General features: G+C 42.1%; 1 protein-coding gene across 6 annotated transcripts in view; it reads right to left on the bottom strand.

The window, feature by feature from the left end:
* Positions 1-14342, bottom strand: part of arhgap32b (Rho GTPase activating protein 32b) — a 161257-nt gene that overhangs the window by 69429 nt on the left and 77486 nt on the right. The gene's annotated exons all lie outside the window — the stretch shown is intronic.

The raw sequence follows: 14342 nt of genomic DNA, 5'->3' as shown, positions 1-14342 counted from the left end.
GCACAGGAGAACTAATTGCTGAATGAGAGAGGATGCAGCATTAGAACTACATGTCTATTTTCTGCTGATGCTTTCATCTCCCACGTATGCACTTGTGATTTAATAGTATTGTAGGGCTGGGGACTAATGTAGGCAGTAAAACAGCAAGATGAAATTGAATCCACAGGAGCTGACTGCAGTATTTCAGTGCACAGTAATGGACTAATTACAAAATTGCCCAGAATGTGTTAGCAAATAGGAAATTCAAATCACACCATTCAAATGGCTTTGACACGGGTTTCAGTACACAGATTTACAACGCACAGATACTGCAGCTAGGAGAGGTGTCAGAGGAATTAAGATTAAAACACTGTAATAAATTAATACTTACATATATCAACAAGCAAAAGCACAACAATTGGTATATCTGTTTACAATGTTGTTCTGATGCTTTTAAAATAGAATATATGAACAATGGAATTTCTGTCTCCTGCTACACTGAGATGACCATTTGGACTAGCAAGGTCCCGCTGCACCCAGCTCCTGTGAGGAATTCACTATTAGATCATTGCATAAGCTTCACTTGTTCTTCGGGGTCTGCAGTGCAATTAATTGGGGGAAAATTATGAACAGAAGGGGGGGCAGCCTCAATTTTTATTTATTTTTTGCTGCGTTTCAGCGTCACTTTAATGACATCTGTCTGATCTGTTTGATAAAAATACCATAACAATATTTATCCAAGTGTCCCAATTTGGAGGTTTCCTTGTAGTACAATATTGAACCTGATTCTAAAATGAAAATAATGAAGTTCCCTATCAATTTCAAGGAACTAAAAGTATTTGAAAAAAAAAAAAAAAAAAACATTTTTATGTATACATAACAGATTTTTGTTTTCCCAAATTGAATTGTATTTAATTTATAATTCGAGAACCAAAACGCAGAGACCAAAAATCTCCCCTGCGTACGAGCCCTCTAGTACTAATCACAGGTACTCCCACTCTAAGCAATCAAGCACTACTTCAGTGTCAGGCAATGGAACTGCACAGGGATCGGTCAAATCTGTTTACAATGTTGTTCTGATGCTTTTAAAATAGAATATATGAACAATGGAATTTCTGTCTCCTGCTACACTGAGATGACCATTTGGACTAGCAAGGTCCCGCTGCACCCAGCTCCTGTGAGGAATTCACTATTAGATCATTGCATAAGCTTCACTTGTTCTTCGGGGTCTGCAGTGCAATTAATTGGGGGAAAATTATGAACAGAAGGGGGGGCAGCCTCAATTTTTATTTATTTTTTGCTGCGTTTCAGCGTCACTTTAATGACATCTGTCCAAGTTTCAGCGGTCAGCAGTGTCATATTACTAGTGTTCTCATATTATTTTATGTTTCCCTAAAAGGAAATATTATGTACCTTCAATACACTGGCAAAACAGCATTCACAGTAACTACACCAGCCTACAGATGATGTTCCTCTGTAACGAACAAAAAAAAAAGTAGAAGAAGCTGAGGAGAATGAAAGTGAAAATGCCCTTTGTTGAAAGGTCTTAGTGTTAATAGACGATGCAAAGTAAACCACAGACCCTGCATTTCACCGTTACGCTGTCCATCTGCTTCAGCAATGTGTCGGGCCCCTAGCAATGGCAGCTTTCCTAAAATTAAGTGAAATCGAGCACATTAGTCCAGCTTTCCCACCCCCGCTCCAGTGCCAGAGCTCAGAAGACGGCACAGCTAGAGCTGAAGCACAAAGGTCCGGGAACCTGATTTGTTTAAGGCAGCAAAAAGAAATGGCTACAGACTGTGGAACATCCAGCGCTATAAATCAAACACACGCTCGCTCTCGCTCTCTCTCTCGCTCTCTCTCCCTCTCCCTCTCCCTCTCCCTCCCAGCAGACCCCTTTTTGGCGATCCCAGCTCCACATTCCTGTATTTCCGTTCTCCTTCACAGGGAATGTGGAATGCTGGCTCAGCAGAAAGAGAAACAGTGGAGAGAAAATTCTGAAGAGGGAGGGAGCGAGAGAGAGAGAGATAGAGAGAGAACAGGTAATCCCAGTGCAAGTCACAAAGCCCTTTCATGTACTATGTAAAAACTGATGCTCTGAAGAGACCCACTGATAACACCATCGAAAAATCTAAAGCAAATATATATCACATACAGACAGATCTGCTGACACAGATCAGGCCCCAAGCATTCTAACTTCTCATATACACCAAGTTGTTACACAGACATTGCGATTTAACATTAACATTTCTGCCCTTACCTGCCTGACTTCCAAACGCAGTACAGATCAACATGAAATCTGTCTAATCAAAGCACGACCACAGGTTTGATTCTTGTGAAACACATTGAAAATATATATAGCAAACGAGTAACTAAACTGTGGAAAGCAATAGTGGAGGTATCCCTTACACTACAGCTGCTTGCCTTGCTCTCCTCCTTGAAATTACCAAACCCCATGAGGATGTCAGATTCTTCATACATATTCACACTTGAAACTATAAACCTCAGTTGTGATCGGTCTATACTCACACCCCCAAGTGTTAACAGTATAGACACCAAACAACAAAAGCTTCGGATCCTTACAAAGAGACTGCTAAATGAAATACTTCTCAGAAGTTTGCCGTCAACCCACTCAGGAGAGAGGTTCTTAATTTCTGTTTTTTTCCCCGCCCCGTCTTTGCACTTGAATATATATAGTGCCTTGCAAAAATATTTAGACCCCTGACCATTTACAAATGGTACACTGATATTTCGTAAATTCAAGGTGACATTGGTTTTATGCTGGGAAATATATGCAAGACAAATAAAAAACTGAAATCTGTTGCTTGCATAAGTATTCAACCCCTCTCCTGTGGAAGCTCCCAGTTTACACAGATGAAAGATATTGCCCTAACAAGAACACAGTTACCTTACCATCTGACCACAAAACCTTTGACGGTACTTTCTGAGTAACGGCTTCTATCTTGCCACTCTCCCATACAGGCCAGTGTTATGCAGAGCTCTTGATATGGTTGACTGGTGCACCATTACTCCACTCCCAGCCACTGAACTCTGTAGCTCCTTCAAAGTGATTGTTGGCCTCTCTGTGGCTTCTCTAACAAGTTTCCTTCTTGTTTGAGTGCTGAGGTTTAAGAGACGGCCTTTTCTTGTTAGTGCCTGGGTGGTGTGATGCAGCTTCCACTTCCTGATTATTGATCCAACTGTGCTCACTGGGATATCCTTTTACTTTCCTTCAGATTTACAGCCTGACCAATGATACTTCAACAGTGGGGTTTTTATCCAGAAAATGGGACAGCAACTTTAATGGTTCACAGGTGGAGGCCATTGATGAGGTAACTGTGTTCTCGTTAGGGCAATATCTTTCATCTGTTTAAACTGGGAGCTTCCACAGCACAGAGGTTGAATACTTATGCAAGCAACATATTTCTGTTTTTAATTTTTCTTACAAATATTTCCCAACATAAAACCAATGTCACCTTACAATCATTGATTTTGAGTTTCAGTGTTTTAAAATAAAATATCAAACAGAACCGAATTTCAATGTGCCATTTCTAATTCAGTAATACGAGAGAATTGGTGAGGGGTCTGAATATTTTTGCAAGGCACTGTATATATGCATACAACAGCTAATGTAATACAATGTAAAAGAAAAGCAGATATAAATCAATCCCATTCTAAAAAATACACATGGATAGATCCAGTCAGTTGTTTTTCAGGGAAATGTAAATGTAAATTATAGGGAGAGGGGGATTTGATGCGGCACCATTTTTTAATTTCCTGGCAGTGCCACAGTATGAGAAGCCAAGCACGTTGGCACAATTAAAAATAAATTGATAAATAATGCCCTGCTGCTGCTGTTGTTGTGTTCACGGTGCCCGGGTGGCAGAGCCACACAATGGAGAGCCACTCGACTCCGGCCAGGCCTCTGCACACAGTGCCAACCAGCCAGCTGAGTGACTCTGCCAGCCATCAGCGCACAGTCAGGCTCAGACAGAGACCAAGTCAGTATCAGTTTCAGTGTGTCTGTATGGGCTGGGGGATACTACTGTGTTGTGTTGTTATCTGCCATTAAATGCATTTTATCTGTAACTGAATGTGTTTTTAAGTGCTTTGGCATAACAACAACTTTTGCGCTGCCAATAAAGGGCTTCTGGAATTCAAATTCAATTTTGAAAGAGGGAGACAGGGGAAGAAAACAGAGTGGGAGAGAATGTGTCAGATATGCTGTCTTTAATTATTGATTTTGAATGAAACAATACACCTTTCGTCTAACTTGATTCCACTATTAGTGAAAAAAAGTGCTACAAACAACAACAACAAGATTGAAAACAAGGATTTAATCTGGGAGACGGAGACATCCTATAAAAAAAAAAACTCCTTTGTGTAAGGAGGGGGTGGGAGTTTGTGTATGTGAACCTATAAAATCCAAGAAAATAATAGAAAAAAATATTGGGGTGACAAAGAGAGTGGGCAGCGAGTAGAGCTCCCTCTTTAATTTCACAGCCCACTTCCTCCCACTCAACGCCCATTTCACAACCAGCTGCGCCCCGAGACTTCATTAAAGTCATCGAGCCTGCAGAAAGCAGGTTGATTAATGGCGAGATCAGGGAAAACTAAGCAGTGTGCGCGTGAACGTTAATTGGGGGGTGCTGCTGTGCATTCTTTGCTTTGGCCCGGTGCAGGCACTCCCTCTCCCGTGTGAAGCGTTTCTGGCAGCGTCAGGGTGCCAGTCTTAACCAGCTTCTAATTCTGAACCTTGCTAAGAGTGAGCAACAAATGCCAGGGCATTTTTTTCAGTTTCTCCATCTTGAGTGTTAGGGTTAATAAATACATTTCTCTGATTATTATTATTAATCATTTTTCTGATATGGTTGTTCAAAATCTGACTTTTGAACGTAAGATAACTAACACAGCCGTTGTGATCTAATAAATATGGCTGAGAGGCTTCCACCCACTTAACTTGTTTCAAATGACTGTCTATGTGCACACATTTGTCCAGATTAACAGTAATTACAGTTATCGTAAAGAAAAATCCCCACCATGTTTGACTTGATTTCTCTCCTAAGAGGCTGTGCTGAAAGTCCACAGCGATAGTGGGCTCTAAAACCACACTAACACCACTACTTAAACACCCACAATCCACACTGATGCTGCAGAAGTGCACAGAGAAGAGGAAAGCTTGTTTTGATAAGTGTCAGGGCTAATACAGATCAGAACTGCCTCAGACTAATCAGGCTACCCCTCAAATATTAGCCTTCTTTTCTTAATGCTAAATAGATATTGGGGGGGGGTTGCTTCTTTCATTAAATAAACAAAAAATGCTGTCTATCATCAAAAAACATTACTGCACTGGAAACATGGCTGTTTCCTGGGACTGGGAGGCATATGTGCGTGCGTGCGTGCGTGTGCGTGTGTGTGTGTGTGTGTGTGTGTGTGTGTGTGTGTGTGTGTGTGTGTGTGTGTGTGTGTGTGTGGGGGGGGGCGGGGGGGTGGGTTTAGAGTAACAGCCATGTATCACAGATCAGCGGAAGTCAGTTCTCCAGCTGGTTTAAGCTCATTTTGTGCTCAATTGCATCTCACTAACTGATGCTGCGGTTTTTATGATCTCACAGGGCACCCCTAATGGGATTACATTTGGAGTTCAGAACTGTTGTAGGGCGGTTTTCATTGGCCCCGGTCATCGCTGCGATTTCATTTTCTCTGTCTGAAGGGGTCCAGGACATAAATAAAACATGATTAGGGCACAGGATGCTGGGAAGAGCTGCAAATGTGAGAACAGGAATTCAAACACCTCGATATTCACACCACCTCACAGGATCATCCGAGTGACGACTGCCCGATCACGCACCCACATCCAGGCTAAAATATCACTACATTTCTTAGCAGATGCCCTTATCCAAGGTGACTTACAATCGTTACAATATATGACATCATTTTTACATACAATTACCCATTTATACAGCGGTGCTCTTACTGGAGCAATGCTCAAGGGTATAACAGCAGTGTCTGGGATGGAACCCCTAGGCCACACTTCTTACTCTCCTCTTATTTGTGAGGAGATGAATACACTTTTGGAACCTCAATTCATTAGTTTAAATTGCACCTGTAATGGCATTTGACCTCTCTGTATAATGTACTGCATTCCGTAGTGTGCTGTAATTTTTACATATGGTTTTAGTTTTAAAGATACTGCTCAAGCTGGGCTTCTACTCTGCTTATATTTATGATGCAATAGTGCTTTTTAACTTGAGTGCCTTGGATGATGAATTCATTCAAATTAATATGAATTATTCATGAGTAATAATGATATAAGAGTGTGTGTGGCGGGGGGGAGGTTACCCAGCTCCTTAACCTATTGGTAAAGAAGATGCATAAATAAATAAATAAATAAATAAATAAACCAGAAAGAAGATGTAATAACACAAGACTACTACCCTTTATCCTCTTCTCTGAGGACGTTCACTTTAAGGTAAAGCAGAGAACAAATATTTCCTGGACTCAAAAATAGTGTTTTTTATTTTTTTCCCTTCTTCTACATAGTAGGAGCTCAGTTTCCCACAGGCAGGCTGTGCACACCAGATGGTTGTGATCAGAGGATTAATTTCCCCCCTAAAAATAAACAGCAGGCAGATTTAAAAAGGGCAGGGGAATCCAGGCTTTCCTGCCCCACAGATACAGAGCGCAGGGCGATGACGGATGAGGGCTGGGGGGATCTGGGTAGGGGGTGGAGAGATGGGAGGAGGGGGAAGTGCAGTGGAGTGGACTGACTCCTGTGGTCTTCACTTGCTTTTCATAAAGCATTTGAGGAAAATACAGCAGGGAATAAACAGGAACTGGCCCTCTGTGTGTGTTTGCCATAGGTCTTTATGCGTATAATAATATTCACAGCAGCCTTTTACACACAACTTGTTACGGAAGAAATTAGCCACCATGGTGGGGAACCTGTTAATATCTGTTCTGCACTTCCCACCGCTTCCACTGGACATCCCTACTTTATTTGCACTCCTTCAAACTTCTAGTGCTGAACTTTGACCTACACAGCAGTGTGTTAAGGGTATGAACTTTAAAAGAAGTTTACAGACAAAGACTGTGGGCCTCAGCACCAGCTATTGACCCCAAACCGTTCTTCAGATCCCTCACTCAGAAGAGACATCAACAGCTGCAGCGTGTATCAATATGTCCAAAAGGGGCGGAGGGAAAACAAATGCAGGCCACATTGAGCTGGAGCCCCTATGGATTCATGAGAGCTTTCAGTGGGAAGTTATGTCTGACAAGTTAACCACTGTTGCCCAGAGACTGTCATGACAGACAACGCTGTGGTCTGCTGGTTTCCAGCGACTGTCCTCTGTTGCCACTCTCACTGCACCGGGGAGAGGGAAGGACCTCCCACCTGCCAGGGAACCACACTGTGGCCACCAGGGTGCTTATTTAATTGCAAACATGTGACTAAGTTAAATTAAGACTTGTTGATGAGTTTGCATACATATATCTCCATTTTATGCATAAAGATAAAATATATAGTCAAATGTTCATTATAAATAATATAAATAAAGTTGTTTATTTTTTGCTTTTGTATTTTTTTTTCCCCTCAGGCAAAATTCCAGGTCCTGATTGAAATAAAATAACATGACATGACCTGCGGAGAGAGAGATGGAGGGAGGGAGCGACTGTGGTGTGAGAGTCAATTAAAAGTGCATGTTAAGGGACATGTTACATCAGCAGCTTAAAAGCCAGCACTTAGGATGTTGAGGAATACAGTCAAACAGTCACCCTAAAGGCACTGCTAAAGATAACATCAATATGAAATGGGGAGAACTCATCAGGAAAAACACAACTGCCATTACAACTACTTACAGCAGTTAGGTAACAGCCAAAGTGGCTGCACTCAGTGTCAAAACACCATTATGACTATTATAAATGGAACACGTTACGACGACTACCTTACCTATATATATAGATATAAAATAAGTAATAAGTAGAATAAGTAGAACGTGTGAAGATGGAAGTGGCTGCCGAAGTTAGTAGTAAGTACTATTACAATCTAGTTTCCTTCTTTCATGTGATTTTCCCTGCCCTGTGCGATGACCGCAGTGATGAGGATAATGGGATAATGCTGAGGGTGTATTTATTTGATCAATTAGGGTGACCCAAGGAGACTCGTTTTCGGGAAGGAACTGTACAAAGTGTCATTAATGGCTTCTTACAAAGGAAAGGTGGTTCCTGTCTGATATTAAGTCTTTCAGTGAAGTGTTTCTGAAAATACCTGTCAGAGCTCTTCTGCAAGGAAGTGCATAGGGAAATGTACTTCATGTCTCTCTCTCTCGCGCTCGCTCTCTCTCACACAAACACAGACACTTAATTAGCTTCCACTGTACACTGCCTGCATATCATTAATATTCACCCACACAAAACATTTCTACGTAGATGTATTTGGCTTTTTATCAAGCTGATGTCTTTATTCAAGGTACTTGGTGTTCAAAAAGGACCTGTAAAAAGAGCCACACAGCAGAAGTTACCTACTTCTGAGGAGACATGAAGATGTGCACACAAAGCGCCAACAGACTAATTCAGAATTGCTTAGCCAATGAACATGTGTTCAGCAAATAAAATATTACCCAATATTTATCCCTTACTTAATATACAAAATACTACCTCCTCAGACAAAATACTGAGCTGTTGCTTGATGTGTTTGCAATTCCTCTTTAGGGTTCTCTGCTGGGAGGGCAGCAGACGCCCTGGCTCAGAGCAGGCTGGAGAATGGGCCTGAGAGCGGCACGGCCGGGGTCTGTGTGGTATGGGAGTGCGGCCGTGGCCTGCTGGAGAGAGAGCCTACGAAGACAGAGCTCTGCAGTGGGGGCAGGGATTATCAAATCAGGGAGGCACTGGGAACTAACTGTGATGAATGGCCGTACTCAGCAGTCGGCAGTGGCTTTCACTCAAACCAGTAAGCGGGGGCTGGGGTGTAGCACAGTACACAGGATCTTCTCAAACACGGTTACAAAAAGGAAAACAGTAAGGCAGAATGGCTTGGCAGAGTGTGTGCACACAGGGGAAGCTCACAACGTCAGGGCCCTGATCGGCGTGGAAGCCACACTGCAGTGACTGAAATTCAGCGTTATAGGTATTGAGCTCCACCTCTGTGGATGCTCAGACTGAACCCCCAATGCAAAGACAAAGTGCTCTGTCCTGCAAAATACCTCCTGCCTTCAGGTTCCATTTCCAAATCCAAGGCATTTGAGTACACTGTGAGTATAAAGAATCAGTGGGTAAGGTATACACTGCCTCCCTCCCACTGACCATCTTAGGTTTCCTGTGAAGCACTTCAACACAGAGGTTTGGCTCTACAGGACCAGGGTGGACTAAACCCCCCACTGAAAAGACTGGAGAGCAGGATTGGGCTTGGGGAGCTGACACAAAAAAAAAAAAAAAAAAAAGTCCTGCAGAGGGGAAGTTGACTGGCATTTTCAATGGGAGTGAAAGATTTAACCAGGGTTGCTGATGAGAGGGGAGGGGGTAATCCCTGCCTGTACAAGCTCTCTCCTGATCCACAGCAGCACTTCCGTGTGTGTGGGGGGGGGGTGACAAGGGAGGAAACACTTCACAGACTAACAACTTCCTCTATTGCTGAGAGAGAGAGAGAGAGAGAGAGAGAGAGAGCGAGCGAGTGAACGAGCAGTGCTGACCAGTCTCGCCACACGTCCATGCCCGTCAGCTCCAGCACCCCACTGCCTGACACTCAGCGGTCTGTGCTGATGGAAGGAGCAGGACAGCAGGTGAGAGTGGAAACCCACCGCAGCACAGCTGTTACACTGTTCACATTTATTTAATCTAATATGTGGTATAAATACTGCTTTTTGTGTTTTTCGTGTTTTACTACTCATTTGTGGCCTGAGTTCCTAGAGCAGTATTTCAAAGGATCCAGTTCTGAGCAGTACGAGGATAATGTGTTCCTTATTCACACCTTCAAACCCCAAAATAGTCTGTCTTTCCAAAAAAACTAAACACACATACACAAAACAGCATTAGCAATGTACTTGATTTAAGTGTTATCTTGTTTGGATGGAGTGGTAGGTATCAAGGATGAAATATAACAAACTGCTGCTTTGGGGGGGTAGCAACATTGAGAAAAGAACTGTAAACCATTCGTCACAGCACATCCCTATGGAAATTGTGTGCTCTGTCATTTTAATTGCACCCCGGGGACAGACCCCTCTCAGAGTTATATGCTGGTCAAATTGAGGAGTCAATACAAAAATGCTTATGAGTAACAAATCACTTTACCCATCTGCAATAAAAAAACAACTCAAACCCTCTGTAAAAACTATGTTTTCCATTTGTTCTGTGGTATTTTATTTTCAGATGTCTATGGCCGTAAGGCTTTATTATACATTTAAACAAAATCTTAAGCGGATTCATACATGGAGATTTAGGGTTGTGTCAGTTGTGCCACATTGAAACATTCAACACATTTTGTTCCTACTTGGATAAGTTAAACATTTCAAGTGAAATTCATGTTGTTGGGGGGGGGGGGGGGGATGAAGTAAATTATTATTCACACCCCAAAACCAATGTTAAAATGCTAAAGTAAAAAGCAAAATAAATCTAGTCCATTAGCTACACACTAGCTTGCCAGAAATGTCTCGCACAGTGCTTCTTCTCATTACGCTTTCAAATGATGTTAACGCAAAGACTCTTCTAGAATACATCTATGGTGATTATTTTATTCACTACTTTCCAATTCTTTATTAGAGCCACAGCCTGTAACCAACACTCTGCACACACCAAACAGAGATTCTCACAGCCAGCTCCGTGCTACACAACGACCTCCACCGTCTAACACAGGGTGCTCTAAACAACACAGCGGACGGATGGAGAGAAGGGCAATTGATAGGATCTGCAGCAGTGACACCTGTCAAGTCCTGGTCCTATCAGTCACATAGAGGAAAAGGATGCATTACGTAAGGTTTGTGTCCTCAGTCAGTAATGTAATTCAGCGTTTTGGAGAAAGAATAAACAAATAAAAGTGGAGGACCATATCAGATTTTTGAAGAGTTGAAATGGGAATCTGATCTTGCAGGGCAGAGGCGTTTGGTTCCCTGTCTTCGGGGGAGGCTGCCAGTGGTAACACTGCTGTTTAACATGGCTGCTTTAGCTCAACGCGAGGGAAAAAAAAGTGTTGGAATTCCATTGACCTTGAACACGTTGATTTACGGAGGCGAGGAGGGGCTGTAACAGGGCTCACTGGGAGAAAGCACTGCCATGTTTCACACTGACAAGCCCCCGGACTCTGCAATTTAACACTAGACAGATCCAGCATTGTACAATATCAATCCAATACACTGCCCTGTCTCTGTTAAACTCTGCATTGTTGGCTAGGACTGACAGATGTCACAAGCATTCACCTTTCAATATACCCTAGCTGTGTGTTCTCGTCTGCCATTATTTCTCAGATATTTACTTATTTTATATATTACACCATGAGAGTCAGACCAAGGGAAACAGTCAAACCATACAATTAAGTATTTTCTTTTTTTTACTGCCTCTCTCCCCTCTGACTCATCCGTTTGAACAGCACTCCTGAATTAAAACACCAGGCTTACTTTCACCAACAGCCACAGGTTCTCCACCAGTGTTCTTGTACCTGTTCCAGACAGGCCAACACCTTTAAAAGCAGAGCGCACCCTACTGGTCAAGTCCTGCATTTAGTTCCACCCTAAAGATCCAAGGCTTTTTGGTACCTTTCCTACTTTATGTCAACTAATCAATAACTTATTTTTATATCAGGGCTAACTTACAGTAGGAAAGATACAAGTTGTAGAGGAACTGCATTAAGGTTGACATAAAAGCTTTAAAAAATGCGCTGCGTGATTAAAAACAGAGAAAAAAACACAGGCGGTAAGGGACCCAAAACACATCGCTCCATAGCTCGATCATTACCAAAGACGATGACTTTTCTCCAAGCCTGATTACATCACTCAGAGACGGTATGGGATGCACGTCTCACACAGCAATCAAATTAAACCTTTTCATCCACATTCAAGCAATTCGACACGCATGGCTGCAGCAGTTGTAACTGCGATTGACGTCTCCCCTACCTAACACATACCCCCATCTGTCAATTAAAATCGGACCTTCCCCATACAGCCTTTCCCTGGGGCAATAACAGCTGGACGGTCTTAAAATGCCCCTTCATTTGCACGCCATTTGATCGACCTAGAACAGGAAAATAACAAAAAATAATCAAATGCAATATTAAAAGATCGGCACCATGCTCTGTATGGTCAGAAAGATCATTTTGTTGTACAATAAACAAAGCAGGATCTGTGCTCCACCAGATACTGTATTAGGTCTCACTGGACTGACACAGCATTAATGCCGTAGAAAGAATAAAACCAGTACCATAGGATTGTAATGAGAACCTTAAAATAGAAAGCTACTGCCCTCTACTGGACAGAAAGGGGAACGAAATATAACAACATAATAATAATAATATTCATCATCATAATCATAACACTAGTTTAAAATCCTTTATATGTTTTCAGTTAAGGAATTTACTTAATTTACCCAGAAAAGCTTTCAAATGTTCAGCAACAAAGATTGTTGCATCATGTTGGAAATGCTGTGAGCTTAAATCACAACAATGGCATCACTGGAAGTCGATCATTTCAAGCACAGTGATTTTAGTGTGTGTGGAGACAATAACAAAAACCACCACACAAAGAAATAAAACATCAACGGAGCCTCGGAGAGCTTTGTAAATCTCTTCTGCCCCGGTGAGACTGCTGAGCACTGGCTCTACTTCATTACAACGGATTAGAATTCACAGCATGCATCTCTTGTGGAAACTCAACAGATATGTGGTCGATTGCAAATGCTCAAGCAGCTCAGAGCTGTGTGTGTGTGCGTGTGTGTGCGTGTGTGTGTGTGCGTCTGTGTGTGGGGGGTGTTGCTCAATCGTTGAATACACCTGCCTAGGTCAGTCAGCTGATGCTTTCCCAGTGTTCCAGTACTGTACCCGCCCATTTGCCCTGACCTGGGCGAAATCTTTTCAGCTTCTGTACTGTATATAATAAACCTTTCATACTTTTCTTTTTTACAGAATAGCCTGTTGCTATTGTTGCTGCTATTATCATTATCTGTGGAGAAATGATTCATCACTCCTTTATCTCGGCACTGGTACAAAGACTGCTATTCATCTCCCAGACGACTTTTATGAATAGTCCCCTGACCTCTTATTGTTTTCTGCATTGCCTCATGTGGCAGCCAATAAAATACCAATAACTGGGGGGAGGACCTGAAAGCTAAGTGAGTCCAGTGACATTACCTGGGTAGCTCTGACTTTTACTCCATCACAGCTTGCACTCTAATGCAGGTGTGGATTTATACCTGTTTTTAATGGTTGACAATTACACGATGCATTCATCACAATCTCATGTTGTTGAGGTTTTATTTGCAAAGGGGTTCTATACCAAATATAAACATATTGATTGGTTGATTGATTAATTGATTGTTTGATTTACAAAACCTCCAGGTGTGTGGCCCTACAGTCTGGGTTTGAAGTAAGGAGGACAGCAGTGCACAGCTGGGCACAGTCAATCCCACAGGACCGCTTCTCTGACATGCCTGGTCCACCCTTGATTTTGCATCCTCTTTCTTTCATTTTGTGTGTTCAGTTCTTTGCTTCGTTTTTATTCTCACTTGGTATTCTCCTCCTTGCATCAACCAACCCCACCATAAATGTAAGGAAAGAAAAGACTGTGCTGACTGATATGGCTTTTCAGATAATAAATAAATCACAAGATTGTATTTAGAAGTGGAAAATGATGTCATGCAGTCCAAAGGAAACAACAGCTGGACCAGAATGTTGCAGCTTGCCTGCGAAGCATATTAATTAAGGCAGTTACAGAGCCCAGAGCTGCTTTCCCCAGTTCCCAGCCTACTCTGCTCTGTACTGGAAATGACATTGCTCCTTAAGTATTACAACTGGGGTGCAAATATTAGCATTCCCAAAATACTCCATATTAACCCTCAAAGCTAATGCTCAAACTATAAAACAATACCACCTCAGACTCACACAATCTGAACTAAACTAGTGAAAGAATCAAATTAATAAATAAAACTAACAAATATTTATTTTCCCCAATTCAAACAAACAAAACAACCAAAACACAAATTACTGACACCTTGCTGATGATTTCTATCAGCTGGGTGTAACCCACTGCAGGTAACTAGCTCCAATAGTACAGATACCTAATACATAATTCATATTTTATCTGTACTTCCCTGCCTTGTGTTACAGCAGATGTTTTCAATATAGTTTCAGTAATTCCACTAAATACAAATGAGCTGCCAGACTCCTGTGT

Source organism: Amia ocellicauda, chromosome 1 (assembly GCF_036373705.1).
Source record: "Amia ocellicauda isolate fAmiCal2 chromosome 1, fAmiCal2.hap1, whole genome shotgun sequence".
In the NCBI taxonomy this organism is placed as follows: domain Eukaryota; kingdom Metazoa; phylum Chordata; class Actinopteri; order Amiiformes; family Amiidae; genus Amia; species Amia ocellicauda.
The sequence above is the reverse complement of the archived record's forward strand: the minus strand, read 5'-3'. Positions and strand labels throughout refer to the sequence as shown.